Raw genomic sequence first — 25,597 nt, forward strand, 5'->3', positions numbered from 1 at the left:
CAGTTATCCGCTTTGCAACAGGATGACTACTGGCATATTTCATCTTCCTCGCAAAGGACTTGTCACGATCCGGGTATCTGGACGCCATTTCTTACCCATCAGATGCCTCCTAAGGCTGGCTCAGCGCTCCAGGACCGGATCCCATCTGTTATCCTGATGTGTACATTCCTGTATCCTCTCCTGTCACTCTGGGACGCTGTCACAGTAAACGCCATATTACACCTGGCATGGCGTCTCCCGCGGCCTCCGCCGCCGTCCCTGAACTTCTGCATGCAGAGTGTCTGAGTGGCGATTACGTCAGCCGCGGCCTCCGCTGTATCCGCGTGGTTGGATGTGCATCTGTCAGCCTGGCGCCTCCTGTCTCCGGTGGCCGGCGCCGCCATTACTGTTTTCATTACCACATGGATTACAAACCAAACTTCCCTCCAAGTGTCTGCATGGGCGCAGCCATCTTGGATTCTGTCAGCTGATCATTTCCTCCAATCTGTTGTCAGTATTGTTAATCTGCATAATTGCCTAGCCAATCCCTTCCTTGCTGCAGGTATAAATACACTGTGCCTGAGCAAGGAAGGCGTCAGTGCTTTGGTTGTCAAACCTAGTTCCTGTTTGTCTCTCTCCTGTGATTGTCTTCCAGGTTCCAGCTCCTGTCTCAAGACTTCCACCATAGAGACCCGCACCAGCATTCCACCTGCGGTGTAGCCTGACTCTCCAATCCATTGTGGATTCATCTGTTTCCAGCTACAACATTACCTGCTTCCAGCTCAGCTTCCAGCAGAGTACAGCTTCCCTTAAAGGGCCGGTGTCCTTTCTACACTTTACCACTCTCCACCGGTATTATTATTTCTCCGCTCTCAAGTTCTACATTTCAGTTCATATTTCATCGCTCCCAAGTTCATTTATTATTTAACTGGTTCCAGCCAGTATCCACTCCGTGCTAACAACAGTCTGGTTCCAGCCAGTATCCACAGCAGCTGTTTTACCTTCAGCAACCCAGCTTTTCCTGGAACACCAGCTGGCACAATCCTGGGTTATCTCCATTGCTACAGTCGGGCCTGGTAAGGACTTTCCATCTAGAAGATCATAAGAACTATCTCACACTACCAGTGCCCTGTGGCTCCTGCCATCCTGTAGTACCCAGGAACTGTATTTATTCTTTGCTGACTTTTACGTTTTCTTTTACTGCTGCTGTGTTGCGGAGTTGTCATAATAAACATCATTGACTTTTATCCAAGTTGTCGTGGTCACGCCTTCGGGCAGTTATTATTCATGTTACTTACATGTCCAGGGGTCTGATACAACCTCCCAGGTTCCGGTACATCTCAGCCCCTACAACTGAGGCTGCCTCCCGTCAGCTCAGGCCCTCAGTTGTGACAGTAAGCACTGACCTAATGAATCCAGCCGGAGACCAGGATCAAGCGGCCAGGCCGATGCAAGAACTGGCAGCCTGACTAGAACATCAGGAGGCTGCACAGGGCCACATCATCCGCTGTCTCCAGGATCTCTCTACTCGGCTGGATGGGATTCAGACAACTCTCCGTGGATCAGGCGCGTCTGGTGCGTCAACCACAGTGACTCCAGCTATAACCCCACCCACCTTACCCATTTCTGCTCCACGTCTTCATCTTCTAACGCCAGCAAAATTTGACGGATCTCCAAGATTCTGCAGGGGATTTCTCAACCAGTGTGAGATTCAGTTTGAGCTACAACCTGGCAATTTTCCCAGTGACCGTACAAAAATTGCCTACATTATTTCTCTTCTCAGTGGCTCAGCCCTTGATTGGGCATCACCGTTATGGGAGAGGTCCGACACCCTGCTATCTTCCTACACTGCCTTCGTGTCAACATTCAGGCGCATCTTCGACGAGCCAGGCCGGGTAACCTCAGCTTCATCCGAGATTCTCCGTTTACGCCAGGGGTCACGTACTGTAGGACAATATCTGATACAGTTCCAGATCCTGGCATCCGAACTGGCATGGAACGACGAGGCCCTGTATGCTGCATTCTGGCATGGCTTATCTGAGCGTATTAAAGATGAGTTAGCTACCAGAGACTTACCTTCTAAGTTAGATGAGCTAATCTCACTCTGCACGAAAGTTGATTTACGTTTCAGAGAGAGAGCAACTGAGCGTGGAAGATCATCTGCTCCAAAATCTTCTGCTCCTCCTCCTCGTCAACTGTCACCATCTAAAGATGAGCCCATGCAACTTGGCCGTTCCCGTTTAACTCCTGCTGAGCGCCGAAGACGTCTCTCCGAGTTTCTCTGTCTCTATTGTGCAGCTCCGTCTCACACCATTAATGCCTGTCCCAAACGTCCGGGAAACTCCAAATCCTAGCTCGCCAAGGAGAGGGCCGGCTAGGAGTAATGATCTCCTCTCCATCTCCTCAAGATTGTAATCTCCCAGTCTCGCTTCAAGTTGCTCAACGTTATCGGAACGTCATTGCCCTCCTTGATTCCGGAGCAGCTGGGAACTTTATTACCGAAGCCTATGTTAAACGGTGGTCCCTACCCACCGAGAGACTTCCTTCGTCCATTTCTTTAACTGCCGTGGATGGCAGCAAAATTTTTGATGCAGTTATTTCTTTAAGGACTCTACCAGTTCGTCTGAGAGTGGGAGTTCTTCATTCCGAACTTATTTCTTTTCTAGTGATTCCAAGAGCCACACATCCTGTGGTCCTGGGCCTTCCATGGCTCCGTCTTCACAATCCTACAATTGATTGGACGACTACGCAAATCCTGGCATGGGGTTCCTCCTGTGCTGAGACATGTTTGTTTAAAGTATTGCCTGTCTGTTCTTCCTCCCCCAGGTCGTCTGATGTTCCACCTCCTCCATATCAAGATTTCACGGATGTGTTCAGTAAAGCTTCTGCTGATATCCTTCCTCCTCATAGAGAATGGGACTGTCCGATTGATCTCGTTCCAGGGAAGGTTCCACCTCGAGGCCGAACTTATCCGTTGTCTCTGCCTGAGACGCATTCTATGGAGGAATATATTAAAGAGAACCTAGCAAAGGGGTTCATTCGACCTTCTTCTTCTCCAGCCGGCGCAGGCTTCTTTTTTGTAAAAAAGAAAGATGGTGGTCTGCGGCCGTGCATCGACTACAGAGGTTCGAACGACATTACCATCAAGAACCGTTATCCTTTACCCCTGATTACTGAGCTCTTTGACAGAGTTAGCGGAGCTACCATCTTTACAAAGCTGGACTTGCGAGGTGCATACAATCTCATCCGGATCCGTGAGGGTGACGAGTGGAAGACCGCCTTTAACACCCGTGACGGACATTATGAGTACCTCGTCATGCCCTTCGGATTGAGCAATGCTCCAGCTGTCTTCCAGCATTTTGTCAATGAGATCTTCAGAGACATTCTATACCGTCATGTCGTGGTCTATCTAGACGATATCCTCATTTTTGCCAACGATTTAGAGGAACATCGTTTTTGGGTTAAAGAGGTTCTGTCCCGTCTCCGTGTCAATCATCTCTATTGCAAATTAGAAAAATGCGTCTTTGAAGTCAAGTCCATTCCGTTTCTAGGGTACATTGTGTCCGGTTCCGGACTAGAGATGGATCCTGAGAAACTACAAGCAATCCAAAATTGGCCGGTACCCTTAACCCTCAAAGGGGTCCAGAGGTTCTTAGGGTTCGCCAACTATTACCGAAAGTTTATACGAGACTTTTCCACCATTGTGGCGCCTATTACTGCTTTCACTAAGAAGGGTGCTAACCCGTCCAAGTGGTCTGAAGAAGCCATGCAAGCATTTCATCTTTTAAAACAAAGGTTCATCTCTGCGCCTGTTCTGAAACAGCCTGACATCGACTCTCCTTTCATCTTAGAGGTGGATGCCTCCTCCGTTGGAGTAGGAGCGGTGTTATCTCAGAGGGCTAAAGATGGCCATTTACACCCTTGCAGTTTCTTCTCCCGGAAGTTCTCCCCAGCTGAGCGCAACTATGCCATTGGCGACCAGGAGTTGCTAGCCATCAAGCTCGCTCTAGAAGAGTGGAGGTATCTGTTGGAGGGAGCTTCTCATTCAATCACCATACTTACAGACCACAAGAACCTTTTATACCTGAAGGGCGCACAATGTCTCAACCCTCGTCAGGCCAGATGGGCACTTTTCTTTTCCAGGTTCGACTTTAAACTCCAGTTCTGTCCGGGCTCTCAGAATCGCAAGGCCGATGCCCTTTCCCGCTCATGGGAGCAAGAAAATGAGTCAGAGTCTTCAGACAAGCATCCTATTATAAATCCGTTGGCATTCTCCACGGTAGGGATGGACTCTACGCCCCCATCAGGGAAAAGTTTTGTGAAGCCGATGCTAAGGAAGAAGCTCATGCATTGGGCCCATGCTTCCCGTTTTGCCGGACATACAGGTATCCAAAAAACCCTGGAGTTTATCTCTAGGTCCTATTGGTGGCCAACTCTGAAAAAGGACGTCTTGGAGTTTATTGCATCTTGCCCAAAGTGTGCCCAACATAAAGTTTCCCGCCAGTCGCCTGCGGGGCAACTGGTTCCACTATCCGTTCCCCGTCGACCATGGACCCACTTGTCGATGGATTTCATTACAGACTTACCCATGTGCAACAAGTTCAATACCATCTGGGTGGTAGTTGACCGGTTCACCAAGATGGCACACTTCATTCCTCTCACCGGTCTTCCGTCAGCTTCCAAGTTGGCTCAAGTATTCATACAAGAGATCTTCCGACTCCACGGTCTTCCTGAAGAAATTATCTCAGATCGAGGAGTTCAATTCACAGCCAAATTCTGGCGAAGTTTATGTCAAGTCCTCCAAGTCAAGCTAAAGTTTTCCACGGCTTACCATCCTCAGACCAATGGTCAAACCGAGAGGGTGAATCAGGACTTGGAGGCCTTCCTCCGCATCTATGTATCCTCCTCTCAAGATGACTGGGTTCAATTACTTCCCTGGGCCGAGTTCTGTCATAACAACCAGTATCATTCTTCATCTGCTTCAACACCATTCTTCACTAACTTTGGATTCCACCCTAAAGTCCCTGAGTTCCAACCGCTTCCAGCAACTTCTGTTCCCGCAGTGGATATCACCTTGCATCAGTTTGCCAATATCTGGAAGAGCGTACGATCAGCTCTGCTCAAGGCGTCGTTCAGGTACAAGAAGTTTGCGGATAAGAAGCGTCGAGCAGTTCCTGCTCTCAAGGTGGGTGATCGGGTATGGTTATCCACGAAGAATTTGAGGTTAAGAGTTCCCAGTATGAAGTTTGCACCTCGCTATATCGGTCCTTTCAAGATTGAACAAGTCATCAATCCTGTTGCTTACAGACTCCAGTTGCCTCCCTTCTTAAAAATACCCAGGACATTCCATGTTTCCCTGTTGAAACCGCTGATCTTGAATTGGTTTCATTCCTCACTTCCTCCAACTCCGAAAGTCCAAACTCAACGAGGCGTTGAGTATGAAGTGGCCAAGATCCTGGACTCACGTCACCGTTACGGTCAACTACAATATCTTATTGACTGGAAGGGTTATGGTCCTGAGGAACGTTCATGGACCAATGTTTCTGATGTCCATGCTCCTGCCTTGGTCCGGAGATTCCATTCCAAGTTTCCTCAAAAGCCAAAGAAGTGTCCTGGGGCCACTCCTAAAGGGGGGGGTGCTGTCACGATCCGGGTATCTGGACGCCATTTCTTACCCATCAGATGCCTCCTAAGGCTGGCTCAGCGCTCCAGGACCGGATCCCATCTGTTATCCTGATGTGTACATTCCTGTATCCTCTCCTGTCACTCTGGGACGCTGTCACAGTAAACGCCATATTACACCTGGCATGGCGTCTCCCGCGGCCTCCGCCGCCGTCCCTGAACTTCTGCATGCAGAGTGTCTGAGTGGCGATTACGTCAGCCGCGGCCTCCGCTGTGTCCGCGTGGTTGGATGTGCATCTGTCAGCCTGGCGCCTCCTGTCTCCGGTGGCCGGCGCCGCCATTACTGTTTTCATTACCACATGGATTACAAACCAAACTTCCCTCCAAGTGTCTGCATGGGCGCAGCCATCTTGGATTCTGTCAGCTGATCATTTCCTCCAATCTGTTGTCAGTATTGTTAATCTGCATAATTGCCTAGCCAATCCCTTCCTTGCTGCAGGTATAAATACACTGTGCCTGAGCAAGGAAGGCGTCAGTGCTTTGGTTGTCAAACCTAGTTCCTGTTTGTCTCTCTCCTGTGATTGTCTTCCAGGTTCCAGCTCCTGTCTCAAGACTTCCACCATAGAGACCCGCACCAGCATTCCACCTGCGGTGTAGCCTGACTCTCCAATCCATTGTGGATTCATCTGTTTCCAGCTACAACATTACCTGCTTCCAGCTCAGCTTCCAGCAGAGTACAACTTCCCTTAAAGGGCCGGTGTCCTTTCTACACTTTACCACTCTCCACCGGTATTATTATTTCTCCGCTCTCAAGTTCTACATTTCAGTTCATATTTCATCGCTCCCAAGTTCATTTATTATTTAACTGGTTCCAGCCAGTATCCACTCCGTGCTAACAACAGTCTGGTTCCAGCCAGTATCCACAGCAGCTGCTTTACCTTCAGCAACCCAGCTTTTCCTGGAACACCAGCTGGCACAATCCTGGGTTATCTCCATTGCTACAGTCGGGCCTGGTAAGGACTTTCCATCTAGAAGATCATAAGAACTATCTCACACTACCAGTGCCCTGTGGCTCCTGCCATCCTGTAGTACCCAGGAACTGTATTTATTCTTTGCTGACTTTTACGTTTTCTTTTACTGCTGCTGTGTTGCGGAGTTGTCATAATAAACATCATTGACTTTTATCCAAGTTGTCGTGGTCACGCCTTCGGGCAGTTATTATTCATGTTACTTACATGTCCAGGGGTCTGATACAACCTCCCAGGTTCCGGTACATCTCAGCCCCTACAACTGAGGCTGCCTCCCGTCAGCTCAGGCCCTCAGTTGTGACAGGACTGTTGGACAGTCATTTGCTTAGTTTAAGTAGCACAAGTGGTCTTCCGACTTCCCCTCTGCGATGACGATCGACTCCCAGCAGCGGCAGCAGCAGCAGCAGCAGGAGGAAGTGGTTCTTGATCTTTCCCTATTTTATCCTCCAAATTTTTGTTCTCCATTATTTTTCTGGAGTTACATAACAAAATGCAGCAAAGGAGAGCGTACCTGTGGTGTACACAGGGCAAACCCTGTAAAAAATTATTTGGATTAAATATTAATAACCCCTTTATTTGGAATAAATAATATACAGCACAGGACAACACCACTGAACTTATATGGCAGCATCACTGGACTAGACTTATACGGCAGTACCACTGGACTGGATTTATAAGGCAGTATCACTGGACTTATACATCAGTACCACTGGACATATACGGCAGTATCACTAGACTTATACGGCAGTACAACTGGACTTATACGGCAGTACCACTGGACTTATACAACAGTATTACTGGAATTATATGGCAGTACCACTGGACATATACGTCAGTACCACTGGACTTGATTTATACGGCAGTACCACTGGAATTATACCAGTACCACTGGACTTAGACGGCAGTACCACTGGACTTATATGGCAGTATCACTGGACTTATAGGGCTGTACCACTGGACGTATAGGGCTGTACCACTGGACTTATATGGCAGTACCACTGGACATATACGGCAGTATCACTGGACATATACAGCAGTACCACTGGACTGGATTTATATGGCAGTACCACTGGATTTATATGGCAGTACCACTGGACATATACGGCAGTATCACTGGAATTATATGACAGTACCACTGGACTTGACTTATACGGCAGTACCACTAGACTTATACGGCAGTATCACTGGAATTATATGGCAGTATTAATGGACTTATACGGCAGTACCACTGGACTGCATTTATACGGCAGTACCACTGGACTTACACAGCAGTACCACTGGACTTATACGGCATTATCACTGGAATTATATGGCAGTACCACTGGACTTATATGGCAGTACCACTGGACTGGACTTATACAGCAGTACCACTGGATTTATATGGCAGTACCACTGAACATATATGGCAGTATCTCTGGAATTATATGGTAGTACCACTGGACTTATACGGCAGTACCACTGGACTTATACGGCAGTATCACTGGACTTATATGGCAGTATCACTGGACTTATATGGCAGTATCACTGGAATTATACGGCAGTACCACTGGATTTATGTGGCAGTATCACTGGAATTATATGGCAGTACCACTGGACATATACGGCAGTACCACTGGACTGGATTTATATGGCAGTACCACTGGATTTATATGGCAGTACCACTGGAATTATATGGCAGTACCACTGGACTTATACGCAAGTATCATTGAACTGGATTTATACGGCAGTATCACTGGACTTATACAGCAGCACAGGGACACCACCACTGGACTGATGCAGGACAACACAGCACCACTGCAATGGATTAGACTTATATAGCAGCACTGGACATATGGCAGCAAAGGACACCACCACTGTGACTGGACTGATGCAGCACAAGACACCACCACTGGACTGATGCAGCACAACACAGCACCACTGGGCTGAACTTTTTACAGCAGCACTGGACATATGGCAGCAGAGGACACCACCACTGTGACTGGACTGATGCAGCACAAGACACCACCACTGGACTGATGCAGCACAAGACAGCACTGGAATGACACACATAAGACAGAGCAGGTCGCCATACCACTTTCCTGCACAGACAGACACTGAGAAGAGAGATACGTCCTCTCCCTACACTCTCCAGGACTGGAGTGAAAATGGCAGCGACGCGCGGCTCCCTATATGGAATCCAAACCCCGCGAGAATACGACAGCGGGATGATGAAGTTTTGCCTCGTTCTGGTTTCCGAGTCAGGTGGGAAAACCCGAGCCGGACTCGGATTCGGGCTCGGAACGGGATGTTCGGTAGGTTTCGGTTCTCAAAGAACCGAACCCACTAATCTCTAGTTATCTTTGGGGGTGGTAGGGATTTGTGTTCCATATAAGGCTCCAGCACACTGCGGATATCCACTTTGCAGTAAACCTTTTATCATACCTCCCAAGAGCGAATGTTCTAACTGAACTCTGCACACACCGAAGCAGTGGTGATAGCGCTCCCCACAACTCTTTTCCTTCGTGGGACACTGCAGACTGGCGATGGGACAGCGGGATAGTCCCAGAAAAATACCTATGTCAATCCACACAGCAGAGAACAAACTGTGGATATCCCAAAGCCAAACAGGCAGGAGATTGTGCAAGATTATTCTGGGGTTGTATATGACCACAACACAATCACCTGTCTTCTACTTGGCTCAATTGGTTTGCTGTTGTTGGGGGTCAGCTTAGTAAGTGGTGAGGTAAAAAGTTTCAGCAAATATTGAAATGTTGCACATTGCATCCAAAAGTTTGCCATCCTCTGCTCATCTGCAAAAGCTTCCTCAGTTGACCAGAAAGTTTCTCCATTTCTGTGGCATCTGACCCACATTGCTCAATTTGTCACAGTGGTACATTTCAATATGGGTAAAATGTTGGCGCCTCCTGCACAAATACTGGCGCCAAGAATTAGCCCTCTGCGCCAGAAGTTGCGACCTTCTCCATTGAAGCATAAGCACTTGTATCAGGCTCTCATTTGCTGTATCTTTGTGAACCTGTAGGAGACTGTCCATTTTTTATGACACACACTGTTTTGCGGGGCTGACACGGGGTGCAGTGTGAAAGGGGTTGACCTGGGAATAACTTGGGAGCAAGGTGCAGTGTGAAACGGGTAAAGAAGCTGTGATCTGCATCCAACCCATGCTCAATAACCCGGATGAAGCCCCGGCTTTGTTCTGAAAGTGGTATTAGAGGGAGCAGAGAAAATATGTTTACTGTACTACAGGGATTAGGTAATGTAACACCAATGTTAAAACACTCAATATTTAGCCCTATCATAAAACCCTGTCTATTGTGTACTTAATCCCTTCATAGTACTACTTATATATATCAGAGATTTCACAGGTGTTTAAAGCCCAGAAGCAGATTTATCATTTGCACGGAAGGAAGCTGACATTTCAGGTAAGTAATCATATATCTACCAGTCCTCTATCTATCTATCTATCCATCCATCCATCCATCCATCCATCCATCTATCTATCCATCCATATTAATACCTCTAACTCTAGTAATGCTACAGAAGGAGGGATTTCAACTTCATGTAACTTATAATTATTAGCATGGATATGCTTTTAACCATGTATTTATATCATAAAAAGTGTTAATGTTGTTTTTAACACAGCCTAGCTCTGCTTTGATCTTTACGTTAGATGCAAAAATATGCTGAAATCAATTGTGTGTCACATAAATGGACAAAAAAACATTTTGTAAACATGTCTGATGATGTACATACATAGCTGAAAGGCACAGATAAGATGCCATAAAGATAAGGAAATATATTAAGTAAACAGATGGAGGTGACATATGAATATAAATTAATAAAGTAGATGACCATGTTAAGGAAATTGCAGATGTTTATGGAAATGTTTAGCTTCAACTGTCTCCTCAATGGTAGTAAAAAAGTAATAGTTCTAAAATATAATATTTTTTTTAAATAAATGTACACCTGGGTCTAAGTTATTGTTGAACACAATATTTAACATGTTTTTACCTTCACTTTTTCCCATTTTGCCCACAGGATTCTAATTCCAACTACATTTATAACTATAATCTCCAAAGAAAGACCGATTGTGCAACAACCATTTTGACTTTTAATTGTGTGGCGCACTTAAGATGGCTCCATCTACTAGTACATTCAAAAATATTAGGGTAAGACAATTAGTGATGCTTCATGTTTTTCTTGCTGGATCTGTGTTCTGTGGAAACATACTGATCTGGCCTACAGAAGGCAGCCACTGGTTAAATATCAAAATGATAATTGAAGAATTGATTAAGAAAAACCACAGTGTGACCGCGCTAATTTCTACGGGAGCTGCATACATTAACCCACATGATAAATCCCACCAAGAGAATTATGAGATCTATAGAGTTCCCTATGAGAAAAAGGATTTATTGGCAGCAATTGATGACTTTGTCAAGCTCTGGCTGTATGAAAAACCTAATATGAACTTCTTCCAGTTTTACCAACGTTTGAGCCAGTTGGCAACTCATATAAATATGATGATTAAGGAAAACTGCAATGCTGTCCTTAAAAATCCAGACCTAATGGCAAAGCTGAGGTCAGACCAATACGATGTCCTTCTGTCTGACCCAGTCACTATGTGTGGAGAACTTATAGCAATGTCCTTGGATATCCCTTTCATATATACTCTGAGATTTACACCTGCTTCAGCCGCAGAAAGACACTGTGGACAGTTACCATCAGTTCCTTCCTACACCCCAGCATTTCTCTCCGAGTTGACTGACAAAATGTCCTTCTATGAACGGCTAAAGAATATTGAGTCCTACCTAGTGCAGGACTTCATCTTTTACTCCATCTGGGGAGAATGGGATTCATTCTACAGTGACATTTTAGGTAAGGCATCTTATAGCAAACTGTGGTTCTTATACTAAGAGGTGTTTTACCTTTGTGAAAACAGGTATGTATTCCTCTTTCATGTGAATGATATGCAATAGATACTGACTTGTTTACTGAATGCATAAAAAATGACAAATCAGGTAAATGCAATATGTAGTTATTAGCACACATAGCAGTGCTTACAAATCAGTGCATATGCTTAGGATACCTAAGAGATACCTAGTCTTTCATATCATAAACATTCAAGACACAGGGACAGATTTTGTAAAAGTGACCTGCCCCAATAATCTCACGTAAACAATGGTTTCCACGTGATTATCAAAATGTTATGTTTATTGCCTACTTATTAATGGTCTAACTCAGGATATCTCCTGTGCTAACTTGAGGAGCATGCACACACAAAGCCATCCTTACACAGTGTATGGAGATGTTCGGACTGTCTGATTTATCAAGCTCTGAAAAGTAAAAGTTATCAGATTTCACTGGTAGCAAATTAAATCATTAGACTGTGTTAGTTTGCCATAGCTAGATTTTTTTTGTTTTTGTTCTTTGGGGGGGGGGGGGGCACAAGGGATACTGTATCCTAGGCCAGCCAGAGCTCACTAACATCACTAGCTCTCCCTCTGCTTGTAGCCAGAATGTGAGCAGGACAGTATGCAGTGCAGGCAGAGACACATGCAGGCCCGCCATTAGGGGGGTGCTGCGGTCACAGCTGTCCCAGGCCCTGCCTCTCTAACAGAGGGGAGAGGGCCCGGTCACTCATGCCGCCGTTCGCCTGCCGTGATGCTCCGCCCACTTTTCATGACCGAGTTCTGGCATTGTCACAGGAGGGGGAGAGAACGCTGCAAGCTTCTATTGTAAGCGTCCCTCCAAAAATAGCCGCCGCCTCAGAGGCTCCTCTAGTATCTTTAATAACTGTCTCCTCTGAGGCGGCGGCCATTTTGGCAGGGACTTTTCAATAGCTTGCAGCGTACTCTTTCCTCCTGTGACAGTGCCAGAACTCTGTCATGAAAAGGGGGCAGAGATACACGAAATGGAGGGGGCGGAGCTACACGGGACTAGGCTGCTACCACATCTGCTTCAGCATCGGCCAGCCTGTCATAGGTAAGTTGAGGGACAGTGCACGTGTGTGTGTATATATATATATATATATATATATATATGTATATATGTATATATATTTATTTATGATATATATATATATATATATTTATTATATGTCATCATTGGGGGGGGGGGGATCCTGCCTATTTTGTGAGTCACGGGCCCCAGAATTTATGACGGCACCCCCAGACACATGAGTGTCATGTTTCATGAGCTAACAATGGAGCTTACTGACCAGAGGAGGGAGGAGAGAGCTGTAAGTGACCCAGTGTTCCCAACTTCTCCTTATCCCTGCCTAGGTGTCTGGGTCCTGTGTAAGCTGTTATCAGGTCTAGACACACACACACACACACACACACACACACTCCTGAGTCCTGTCCTAGTGTGTAAGTAGTACAGATGCTGCTGCTATTCTTGCATGTGACAAGATAAATTATAATTATTTTTTTCTTTGTGTATTTTAAGGTTAAGTTGTCTTTGTTCCACTACAAGAAAACTTTATAAAATAGTTGTCTCTCAATTAGATGGAACTATAAACAGTACCTAGGCATCATTAAACTATTAATTTCCTTCTACTATATACCATTGGTAAAAATGTAATACGAACAAACCATACCCCCCAACATGACCCATTCCAGGAGGGACAAACCTCTCACTACCTGGACTTCCCTCTTACTTTATGATTGCCATCACCTGTGTTGAAATACCTTTCTTATCAGATGAAATAGCTGAATCAGGTGACCCCAATCATATATTAAGAGGGATGTCCAGATTGACAGCATTTTGTCACTCCTGGAATGGGTCAAGTTGGGAGGTATGCACAATCTAATACACCCTTCCTCTGGGCCCCACTGTCTTAAGTCAACTATAGGACAATGAAAAATAGCTCCAAAACTAGTTCTAAAATCATGGCAAATAATGTTGATAAGTAAAAATAGGTTTTGGGTCATCTCTAACTATTCTTTTTAAATAAAAAGGCTGGACTTACTTAACTCATGACCAAGTCACGTAAAGCTGCCCATGGGAGAAGCAGCTGGTCCTGAGATCTATGCCTGCAGCCCTGAATGTTTGTCCCTGTGACTTGTTGATCGTCATAGAGAAGTAGACAGTTACAGGAAACTGCAGTAGCTTGAATTGAAAAGGAAAATTGTTGGGGATTAGGGACGGTAAAAACACAGTCTCACTTGCGCAAGATCCCAATAGAAATTCTGCCTCAATTAGGTTCCTCTGCAGAGCTGTCACTTTAAGTCAGGTTGCTTTCAGCTAATTGTTTTAGTCTAGCTTGCTTAGCTTTGGTGGAAATTTTGGACAGATTTGATCTCTTTTGCAACTGCATTATTGGTCCACTACAATAAACAGTACACCAATAACCAATAAGCCACAGTTTTCTATTTTTTATGTAAATTCAAGGTGCAATCACTCTCACAGTCCGGTCTAATGCTGGCCATACATAGGACAACCAGCATCTGATCCGATTCCTCATACGATTTCCCTCCAATCCCCCCGGGAGCCCCTAGCACATGATTTGGAGTTTTATGGGCTTACGATGAAGCATACAATCTATCAATCGATTGTGTGTCATCCCAAAAAGCACGTCATCACCTGGAAGGAAATGCACTCAAAAATGATGCTGATCATATACGATGCATTGTATGTACAGAAAACAAGGTACAATGTGCATACGATTACGACGGATAATATAGGCTGCACATATGATCTGAGGATACGACATTCGACCCTCGGGGCCATGCATTGCATCGTAATCATACCAAAAAAGCTTATGATGTACACACAATGCATCATATGACGCGTGTAAATCGTACATTTGTATGCGATATCAGACTAGTGTATGACCAGCATAAACTCACTTTAGTCAAACAAATATTATCTTGTAGATTCCAAAATCCGTTGCTACTTAACCTAAACTAAAGTAACACTGAAAGGTTGCAAGTAACATGACCAGCGTCTCTATGATACAGTATGTATTATTTGTCTTGGTGCACCATCTACTAGGTTGGCATGTATACTGGAACTTCATGAGTCTAGATAAGCTGCCTGATTAGTGATATAAATAAAACAGCAGTGGGAAAGCGCCAAAAGGGTGTGAGTGTACCCCAAATTATTGATCACCCAGAACCATTGACTGGGAATGACTCCTTTAAATATGTCAAGAGAAGTGCACAATGTTCCAATTAGATAGATTTATTAAAAAGTAATTTTCATAAAAGATCATACACTTGATCAACATGATAAAACAGCGTCCATGTTATAACAGAATCTCCTTCTCCCGACCTCTTGGTAGGATGATCTTGGAGTCACAACAGTAAGAAAAAAGCCAATGCATTTTGTCTTTCACCGAGACTTCATCAGGGGTATAACTTCAAAAAGAGCGTTTATTAAAAGTGTCAATAGTGGGGATGCTGCTAATATGAACTCATTAAGCCGGTTATGGAGACATAAGATTCCATATCCATATAACCTGACTTTCCAATAGACTGGGTACATAATGATCAGATAATTGGTTAATCTGGTTTAGGGGAAAACTCAAAAAGCGGATTTTGCCTATACTCTGTGGCAGTGTTCCTCCAGTGGTTCCCAAAGATCTGGTCTGATATAAGTCATATTTATATTTATATACATAGAGTATAGTCATTTTGGACTTGATGAGCATGCAAATTCCAATAAAATTTTTTTGTATCCATATAGTAATTCATAAACAATCCCCAGAAGCATATTTGTCCCAAAAATATGATATTTTGATACATACAGTATTTTAAGTATTTTTGTTGCTCTAGAAGCCTGCACACTGCACACACCAAGTGTTAAGTATCTGTTTTTTTTTATTTTATTTATTGCTCCTGTCCATGATGCAGAGGTGGATTTAGACCTCATGAGACCCTAGCCAAGATACTGGTTTGGGGCCCCCATTATGCCACACACCATAAAGCTCCGTATGCCACACACACCGTAAAGCCCATTATGCCATACACTGTAATGCCCATTATGCCACACACCATAATGCCTATTTTGCCACACACCATAATGCCTATTTTGCCACACACAGTAATGCCCATCATAACACATTATGCCACAAACAGTAATGCCCATTGTGCCACACAGAGTAATGGCCATTATTCCACACACTGTAATGCCCATCATAACACATTATGCTACACACAGGAATTCTCATTATAACACATTATGCCACAGACAGTAATGCCCATTATGCCACACACAACAATGCCCATTATGCCACACACAGTAATGCCCATTATGCCACACACAGTAATGCTCATTATGCCACACACCGCAATTCCCATTATAACACATTGTGCCACACACAGTAATGCTCATTATAACAAACAATGCTACACACAGTAATGCCCATGTCTTTCAGAAACCCTGCCCGCCGCTCTGAGACCAGACTGGCCCATATAGCCATTGGCCCTTTTGGCATTTGCCAGAAATGCCACATGTTTGAATGTTCAATTAAAAAAAAAAAAAAATGCATCACACCTGTGAAACACAGGTCTGTCTCTGGCTCCTCACTGTGTTGCTGGGTGGTGTTACAGTAGTGGCACACTGGACCTGGTAACTGCAATGCTGGGGGCCTGGGCTGGCAGGGTCTAGCTGGGGCTAGTTGGGTGGCGCTTCCCGATACTCAACATGGAAATGCAGATTGGGAGTGTGGGCGGGTCCACGGCGTGACGTTCGCTGCACCTGCACTCCTGCAGTGCTCCTCTGGGAATGGAGCACACCACAAGGGGGAGACCTCGCTGAGAAGCTGAGACTCTGTTGGCCATAGGAGCAAAAGGCAGAGAAAGCAGTGGGTGCACTGGGCCAAATTTCATGGGGCCCCTGACCCATCCATTGGACATGAGCTGGGCCCTTGTGACCCACCAGGCCCTAGGCAAGTGCCCAGGTTGCCTTGTGGGAAATATGGCTCTGCCATGATGTCACATTGAGATAATACATACCTCAGTGCCTTTTTAGGTCAAACAAACAGTGGCAGCTGCTCATTGATTCCTCGAGATAATTATATATCAGGTGCTAGAAAATGGGAGGGGTCACAAAAACAGCAGACAGAGAGGAGGGGAGTGCTTCCCAACACCCCCCTTCCCCCTCCCCGGTATCCCCTGGCATCTTTCTAGGTCAATAAGCTATCCAATAGTAAAAACCTGTTCCAAAAATACTGAGAACATTTTTTTGTCATAATAGTTCATACACAGTTCCAAGCAGCATATATCTTCAAAGATGTACAGACATAACCAACCATTACAACTTTATTATAAATATACATATATATATAGAAAAACACAGATTCCCAAGTGCGCTAATGATAAAATGTAGTTACACAATTCTTCCAGCGTTTATTTCGTCGGAAAATGTGGACTGGAGGATGTTTAGATCTGGGGACCTGTAACAGACACCCCTCACCAAAAAGTCACCCAAACAAGAGGCCAACAGGCCAATTAATAAAAAGTTATTTTAATAACGTATGAATGAACATATGAATTCTAATACACAATGTAAAATTGTATCAATAAAACACAACCACAGCCAACATGTTTGTAAGATGGATCCTAGATACTCCCTCACCTTTTTCAAGGTGCGAGCTCGAAGGGAGAATCTTCACAAACTAAGGTGCGATTTCCTGACTGACAAACCCAACGCGTTTCGTCTTATCGACTTCATCAGGGGTGTCACATACAGAAAAGAGGTTAATTTGCTCTCGATGAATTTATATGGCAGATCGTAACCTCAAAATAGGAATTAATAAAGATCTCCTTTATCAGGATTTAATGGGTGGAGTTCATGTATTCAGGTTCTTAGCCGGAGCTTGAAAGATATTCCTTTTAGGATCTAAAATCTATAAAATGGTAGTGTTTCTATAAACACTGCCTTCAAACTAATTGAGCATAATTCCTTAGGGGCCGTCTAAAAATGCTCTTGATTATAGTCCGTTGGGAATGCCGACAACCATATGTCAGTGTTTTTTGCCGACTGCTAAAGTATGGTCTCCAACTCCTATGACCAAGATAATTAATGGTTCGACTGTTGTCTCACGTAAAATTCAAGACTTAAATAGCTGGTTTGATAATCACAAGGATATAAAAGGTGCGACTTCCTCAATAGGTCTCAAGGAATCAATCCTGGAGAGAATGTGGCTATGTGTAGAAGTCACAGAACTCTGGAATCTGTGTTTTTCTCTGTATGTTTGTGAGGTCTCCCAACAAAGACCTCTCCCAGTGTGTCGCTCCTGTGTTGGCGCAAGATAAAGATACTTTTGTGGTTTTATATATATATATATATATATATATATATATATATCCAAAAGGGTCGCACTCACATCCTCAGAAAAAACATCAACTGGGGTATCCACTCCAATGCCAGAGCATTGTAATTATAGAGAAATAAAGGAGGCACTCTCCAGATTTTTCAAAATATGCAAAAAGTTCTCATTTTATTGTGATATACGTTACACATTCCACTTGAATAGTATCCTCAGGATACTATTCAAGTGGAATGTGTAACGTATATCACAATAAAATGAGAACTTTTTGCATATTTTGAAAAATCTGGAGAGTGCCTCCTTTATTTCTCTCTCTCTCTCTCTCTCTCTCTATATATATATATATATATATATATATATATATATAAAAAAAAATTTTTCAAAAAGTATAGATCAGTGCGCTTCTCCTAGTCCAATATTCCTGTACCCCAATATATTCCTGTACCCCAATATAAGTTCCACAGGGTATCACCAAATCAAATGCTTTATAGCCCCCCTTCTACACACTCCACTTCTTTGGGGCGGCTGCTCAGTTCCTCATAACACCACTGGGTATATATAGCAGAAAGATCTGTAAACAAGAGAGAGGAACAAGCGCCTATGGTGTAGAATTTCTTTCCAGGGGAGGCATTTGATATGCCGGCTGTTGGGATCCTGGAGCTCAGCATACCGGCGCCGGGATCCCTACAGCCAGCATACCGACAACTATTGTCCCTCTTGGGGGGTCCACGACACCCCTGGAGGGAAAATAAATTGTGTGGATCGCATAGCGCGCCACTGTGCCCGCTGCATGGTGAGCTCTTTTGCGCTTGCAGCGCTGCCGGCATGTTGGTGGCCGGTATCCTAGCGCCGGTATGCCGGGCGCCGGGATCCTGACAGTCGCATAACAAAGTAGACCCCTTTCCAGGGTGCACAAATAACATGCCAATAATAGAATCGCATACCAGATTGTGACTTGTGTTAAAGCATATCGGTCCACTGCTTCATAATCTGCATATGGCACCAGAATCTGCACTGACAATGGCATCTACCTCCAGTTTAGTGATGTCACCTCTGAAAACTGAGATTTTCTCATTCAGATCCTTGTTCTTTGGGAATTTGACCTCTTCAGGTTGCTTGACATGTGTCTTTTTTGCAGTATCTTTCCATCTTGGGGGTATATTTACTAAGCTCCCGATTTTTTTTTTTTTTTTTTTAAAGTGTCATCTCGGAAATTTACTAAACAGAAATCTCGGCAGTGATGAGGGCATTCATATTTGTTTAAACAGCACAGATCACAAATACGAATGAATACACCATCGGTCAAACACGCCTGTTTAGGTAATTTACTAAGAATTCGTATTCACAATCACTGCCGGCAATAGTCAAACACTGCCGGGAAATGTTACAATTCGTAAAAAAAAGCAGTTTTCAAATAGACCTGCTTTTCTTATCCGTATTCTGATAGGCATGCACGGATCAATGAGATCCGTGCATGCTTATCAGTGGGAAGGGGCGTGAATGGGTTAAAAATAAAAAATAAATTGGCGTTGGGTCCCCCCTCCTAAGCATAACCAGCCTCGGGCTCTTTGAGCCGGTCCTGGTTGAAAAAATACAGGGGAAAAAATTACTGGGGTCCCCCCATATTTAAACAAACAGCACCGGGCTCTGCGTCCGGTCCTGGTTCAAAAAATACGGGGGACAAAAGACGTAGGGGTCCCCAGTATTTTTTAAACCAGCACCAGGCTCCACTAGCCAGAGAGATAATGCCACAGCCGGGGGACACTGTTATATTGGTCCCTGCGGCCGTGGCATTACCCCCCAACTAGTCACCCCTGGCGGGGTACCCTAGAGGAGTGGGGACCCCTTATATCAAGGGGTCCCCCCCTCCAGCCACCCAAGGGGCAGGGGTGAAGCCCGAGGCTGTCCCCCCATCCGTGGCCGGTGGATAGGAGGCTGATAGCCATTGTGTAAAAATAAAGAATATTGTTTTTTGTAGAAGAACTACAAGTCCCAGCAAGCCTCCATGCAAGCTGGTACTTGGAGAACCACAAGTACTAGCATGCTGGAAAATAACGGGCCCGCTGGTACCTGTAGTTCTACAAAAAAAAATAGCCAACAAAATACACAACACACACCGTGACAGTACAACTTTAATTGACATGCATGCACACTTACACACACACACACACACACACATACTTACCTATGTTGACAAGGAGCACTTCGGTCCCCTTGTCCAGTAGAATCCACGGGGTACCTGTACATAAAAATTATACTTACAAACAATCCGGCATCGTTTTGTCCTCTTCTTTCACTTTGTAATCCACGTACTTGTTGAAAATAAAAATACGAAGAACCTGGTCCACGCTACTAAAGGGGTTCCATGTTTACACATGGAACCCCTTTCCCTGACTGGCGGGACCCCCCATGACTTCTGTCAGTGAAGGTCCCGCCAGCCAATCAGGGAGCGCCACGTCATGGCCCTCTCCTGATTGGCTGTGCACTCCTGCACTGTTAATCAGGAGGAGCGCACTGGTTACAATGTAGTGTAGCGCAGCTCCATTGTAACCAATGATGGGAACTTTGTGGTCTGCGGTTAACCGCAAAGTTGGGTAACTTTTGTGCCTCCCATCCACCAGCCACGGATGGGGGAGGGCAAGCCTCGGGCTTCACCCCTGGCCCTTGGGTGGCTGGAGGGGGGGACCCCTTGATTTAAGGGGTCCCCACTCCTCCAGGGTACCCCTGCCAGGGGTGACTAGTTGGGGGGGGGTAATGCCACGGCCACAGGGACCAGTATAACAGTGTCCCCCGGCTATGGCATTATCTCTCTGGCTAGTGGAGCCCGGTGCTGATTTAAAAAATACGGGGGACCCCTACGTCTTTTGTCCCCCATATTTTTTGAACCAGGACCCGACGCAGAGCCAGGTGCTGGTTGTTTAAATATGGGGGGACCCCAGTCATTTTTCCCCCTGTATTTTTTCATCCAGGACCGGCTCAAAGAGCCCGAGGCTGGTTATGCTTAGGAGGGGGGACCCCACGCCAATTTTTTTTTTTTTTTAACACTTTCAACACTTCATATAATGTACACAATGAAGCCCTGCACGGATCTCACTGATCCGGGCCGGGATTCATTGTGTTAAGTCCGGCAGTGTTTTACTAATCACTCCCGTAAAACACTGCCCGACAATAGGAATCACATCGACATCGGAAAATACAAAAGAAGACAACTCGCCAGCTTAGTAAATTACATGCATTTTATTCAAAAAGTTGAAAAAAAACACGACTGATACAATTCGAGATTAAACTCCCACCAAATCGACACAAATACGAATCTTAATAAATATACCCCTTGGAATCTCCTTCAGTTTGATGAAATCTTTCACAGCATAATGCTATCGCCTCTGCTTGCTGATGAGACCCTTTAGGTAATCTCAGCAAATCCTTTAACCTGCATTTGCTTCAGCTCAACAATGCTTTTTGATTTCCTCAAACTGAAGGAGATTTCAACATGGAAAGATACTGCAAAAAAGAAAAATGCCAAGTAGTGGCGTCACAAGGCGGGTGCGGGGGGTGCGGCCCGCACCCGGGTGTGACACCTGGAGGGGGTGACACCAAATGTCAGCTCCTCCGCAGTGACAGGAGCCAGGTGCTGCAGTGTGAAATTCCGTTACAGCACCCGGCTCCTGTCATAGCAGAGGAGCCGACAGCACACTGAGACCGTCTCTGGGGGAAGCCCAGCATCTCCGGAGATGCTGGGCACGCCCCCAGAGTGACGATCCCGGTATCCCCGCGAAGCCACGCCCCCTAGCTGTAAGGCCACACCCCCTTTTTTGCCGCGATCGCGGCAGTACATCAGGGGTGCGCACCGGGTGTCACCACACCTGGTGACGCCTCTGATGCCAAGCAACCTGAAGAGGTTGTGGCGGTCTGTCTGGTGCTTGGGTATTTAAGGTAAGCAATGTTATGTTTTTTCATCTATGTTCTGATGAAAATTTAGCAATAAATGAAATGTTGACCAGCTAAACAGCAGAGGCTGAGTTCTTGAACCAGCTTGATGAACACTTTAAAGACCCGTGAGTGCCGTGTCCCCCCTCTCGCATATATATATATATATATATATATATATATATATATATATATATATATACATACATACATACATACATACATACATACATACATACATACATACATACATACATACATACATACATAGTCAGCAACTGGACCCCGGCACTCCGGACTAACGCAAATCCTGCTCCGGTGCCCTCCCTTCAGGGCTTTTCACCTCTGATTAGCATATAATACCTTGGAGAGGGCGGCACTCAGAGACTTGGAAAAATGGTATATAGGAAGAAAAAACCCCGCAGGGCAACCTTTATTGTGACGTTTCGGGGACTAGCCCCTTCCTCAGACAACACACGTGAACAAAAAACAGTGCTTAAATACACAAACTAATTAAGTAGGACAACTTACCCTCCTCCCCAGTGTGTTCCCAGGTGTGCCTGGCCGCCGATCTGCAGCGGCACCTCCGGCCGCGGGACCCCCGTCGCGCCGGAAGTGACGTCACACGCCCGGCCTGGTTACCATGGAAACACACTGCAACAGAAAACGGGGCAGCATAAGTTGCATGTATACACAAAAACAGTAAACAATCGGAATATGCAGTGAGGTGCACTGAAGGTGCATTACAAAGCAGTGTAAAAATCATTTAAAATCAAAGTTTAAAATCGTATCACATGCTGAACAGTGTTACATACAAGTGCCCAGTTTGCTTAATATCAACCACCAAAATTCATTATAATTCACACATCAGAGAACAAACAATAAAGTGCTGGTGCAAACAATGATATTTATATGCTAATGGATAATAAAAATTCTTACAATTAAGACCACTCAATTAACCTTGTATAGGTAAGCAAATAGACTCCAAGACATTGTTGCCCTCTTGTGGTGTGAACTAGAAGCTGCATAGATTATTTTTAAACAAATAGACCGAGTGCCAACTAAAAGTAAGGTTGACCCAGCATCGGTCGGCTATCAGAAATGCCTTGCTGTCAGGGACAAGCGAACAACCGGTAGCCCGACACTTTGTCCAATTTAAACATAACCTGGCAAGTTTGAGGTACAAGGCTGTTGATCATATACCCCCATCACGCCGTGGGGGGGACCGAGGGAGAAAACTATTACAACTGGAATCCCGTTGGATTTTCAGGTTGGACTGTTTATCTCCTAAGGGACTTAATGAATCGCTGGGCCTGACATATTTCCTGTAAATTTGATCTTATTTAACATTGGTTTGAGTAGCATTAACTAACCGTTTTAAATAATTATTTTTTAAAATAATTATTTGTTTAAAAATAATCTATGCAGCTTCTAGTTCACACCACAAGAGGGCAACAATGTCTTGGAGTCTATTTGCTTACCTATACAAGGTTAATTGAGTGGTCTTAATTGTAAGAATTTTTATTATCCATTATCCCGGCGCGACGGGGGTCCCGCGGCCGGAGGTGCCGCTGCAGATCGGCGGCCAGGCACACCTGGGAACACACTGGGGAGGAGGGTAAGTTGTCCTACTTAATTAGTTTGTGTATTTAAGCACTGTTTTTTGTTCACGTGTGTTGTCTGAGGAAGGGGCTAGTCCCCGAAACGTCACAATAAAGGTTGCCCTGCGGGGTTTTTTCTTCTTATATACCATTTTGCCAAGTCTCTGAGTGCCGCCCTCTCCAAGGTATTATATATATATACATATATATATATTAGAGATGAGCGGGTTCGGTTGGTCGAGATCCGAACCCCCCCCCCCGAACTTCACGTGGTTTACACGGGTCCGAGGCAGCCGTTGGTACTTCCCGCCTAAGATGCAAAACCCGAATGGGGGAAAACGTCATCATCCCGCTGTCGGATTCTCACGAGATTCGGATTCCATATAAAGAGCCGTGCGTCGCCGCCATTTTCACTCGTGCATTGTCGATTGAGCAGAGAGGACGTGGCTACGTTCTCTGCCTGAAAAGCTCAATATCTGTGCTCAGTGTGCTGCATTGTGGTGACCACCAGTACAGTAGGCCATTGCTGTATCTTGCAGCTCCGTGTCAGACTCAGTTCTATTCTCCTGATCAGTGCTCAATATCTGCTGCATTGTTGTGACCAGTATATAGTAGTATAGTGCTGCATTGTGGTGACCACCAGTATATAGTAGTACAGTACAGTAGGCCATTGCTGTATCTTGCTGTTCTGTGTCACTTCTATTCTGATCAGTGCTCAATATCTGTGCTACATTGTGGTGACTACCAGTATATACAGGTTGAGTCTCCCTTATCCAAAATGCTTGGGACCAGAAGTATTTTGGATATCCGATTTTTCCGTATTATGGAATAATTGCATACCATAATGAGATATCATGGTGATGGGACCTAAGTCTAATCACAGAATGCATTTATGTTTCATATACACCTTATACACACAGCCAATATTTTTTATAACTTTGTGTATTAAACAAAGTGTGTGTACTTTCAAACAATTCATTTGTTTCATATGCACCTTATACACACAGCCTGAAGGTAATTTAATACAATATTTGTAATAACTTTGTGTATTAAACAAAGTTTGTGTACATTGATCCATCAGAAAAAAAGTTTTCATGATCTCAGTCTCACTCAAAAAATTCCATATTTCGGAATATTTGGATATGGGATACTCAACCTGTAGTAGTACAGTGCTGCACTGTGGTGACCACCAGTATATAGTAGTACAGTACAGTAGTACATTGCTGTATCTTGCAGCTCCGTGTCAGACTCAGTTCTATTTCCTGATCACTGCTCAATATCTGCTGCATTGATGTGACCAGTATATAGTAGTACAGTGCTACATTGTGGTGACCACCAGTATATAGTAGTACAGTACAGTAGTCCATTGCTGTATCTTGCAGCTCCGTGTCAGACTCAGTTCTAGTATCCTGATCAGTGCTCAATCTGTGCTGCATTGTTGTGACCAGTATATAGAGTAGTACAGTGCTGCATTGTGGTGACCACCAGTATATAGTAGTACAGTACAGCAGGACATTGCTGTATCTTGCTGCACACTGTCACTTTTAGTATCCTGATCAGTGCTTAATATCTATGCTCAGTGTCAGTGCTTCATTGTGGTGACCAGTATACTACAGTACAATAGTGCAGTGCTGTTCTCGCTGCTCAGTGTCAGTTCTCCGTAGTATCATCAGTGCTCAGTAAAATCAGTGCTCAGTAAAATCAGTGCTCAGTATAATCAGTGCTCAGTATAATCAGTTCTCAGTATAATCAGTGCACTGCTAGACGTGCGCCCGTTTTCCGCCATTAGTGCATTGGGATTTAGACAATTGATGAAGTTATTGTGTCCCCGGTACAAAATACCATCTAGATTCCACTTCACTAGGCAGGCGATAGCGAGATTTTACCAATTAATATCAGTGATTTATAATTATTATTACAGTGAACTTGCCAAATAATTCCAGTGATTTTGTCATTTTCTTGCAGTGATTTGCACCAATAACACCATTGATTAGAATGAATAATTCCTGTGATTTTGTCATTTTCTTCCAGTGATTTGGACCAATAATACCATTGATTAGAACAAATAATTCCTGTGATGTTGAGGTGTTTGTGTCGCTTAGCTTAGCCATCCAGCGACCACAGTGCACCTCTTTTTTTCTTTGCATCATGTGCTGTTTGGGGAGTAT

General features: G+C 44.7%; 2 protein-coding genes across 4 annotated transcripts in view; one reads left to right on the forward strand and one right to left on the reverse strand.

The window, feature by feature from the left end:
* The window catches only part of LOC134911826 (17-beta-hydroxysteroid dehydrogenase 13-like), a 391,544-nt gene extending 369,099 nt beyond the window's left edge, over positions 1 to 22,445 (reverse strand). The window contains exon 1 of the mRNA XM_063919836.1: positions 22,360 to 22,445. The gene's annotated coding sequence lies outside the window, so the exon portion shown is untranslated. The remainder of the gene's footprint in view (positions 1 to 22,359) is intronic.
* Positions 21,726 to 25,597, forward strand: part of LOC134911739 (UDP-glucuronosyltransferase 2A2-like) — a 240,192-nt gene continuing 236,320 nt past the window's right edge. For 2 of the 3 annotated variants that reach the window (XM_063919810.1, XM_063919806.1), the window contains exon 1: positions 21,726 to 21,834. The gene's annotated coding sequence lies outside the window, so the exon portion shown is untranslated. Of the gene's footprint in view, positions 21,835 to 22,486; positions 22,567 to 25,597 lie in introns of those variants that run through there. The other variant, XM_063919826.1, reaches the window with a different exon arrangement.

This window comes from Pseudophryne corroboree, chromosome 1, assembly GCF_028390025.1.
Source record: "Pseudophryne corroboree isolate aPseCor3 chromosome 1, aPseCor3.hap2, whole genome shotgun sequence".
NCBI lineage: Eukaryota > Metazoa > Chordata > Amphibia > Anura > Myobatrachidae > Pseudophryne > Pseudophryne corroboree.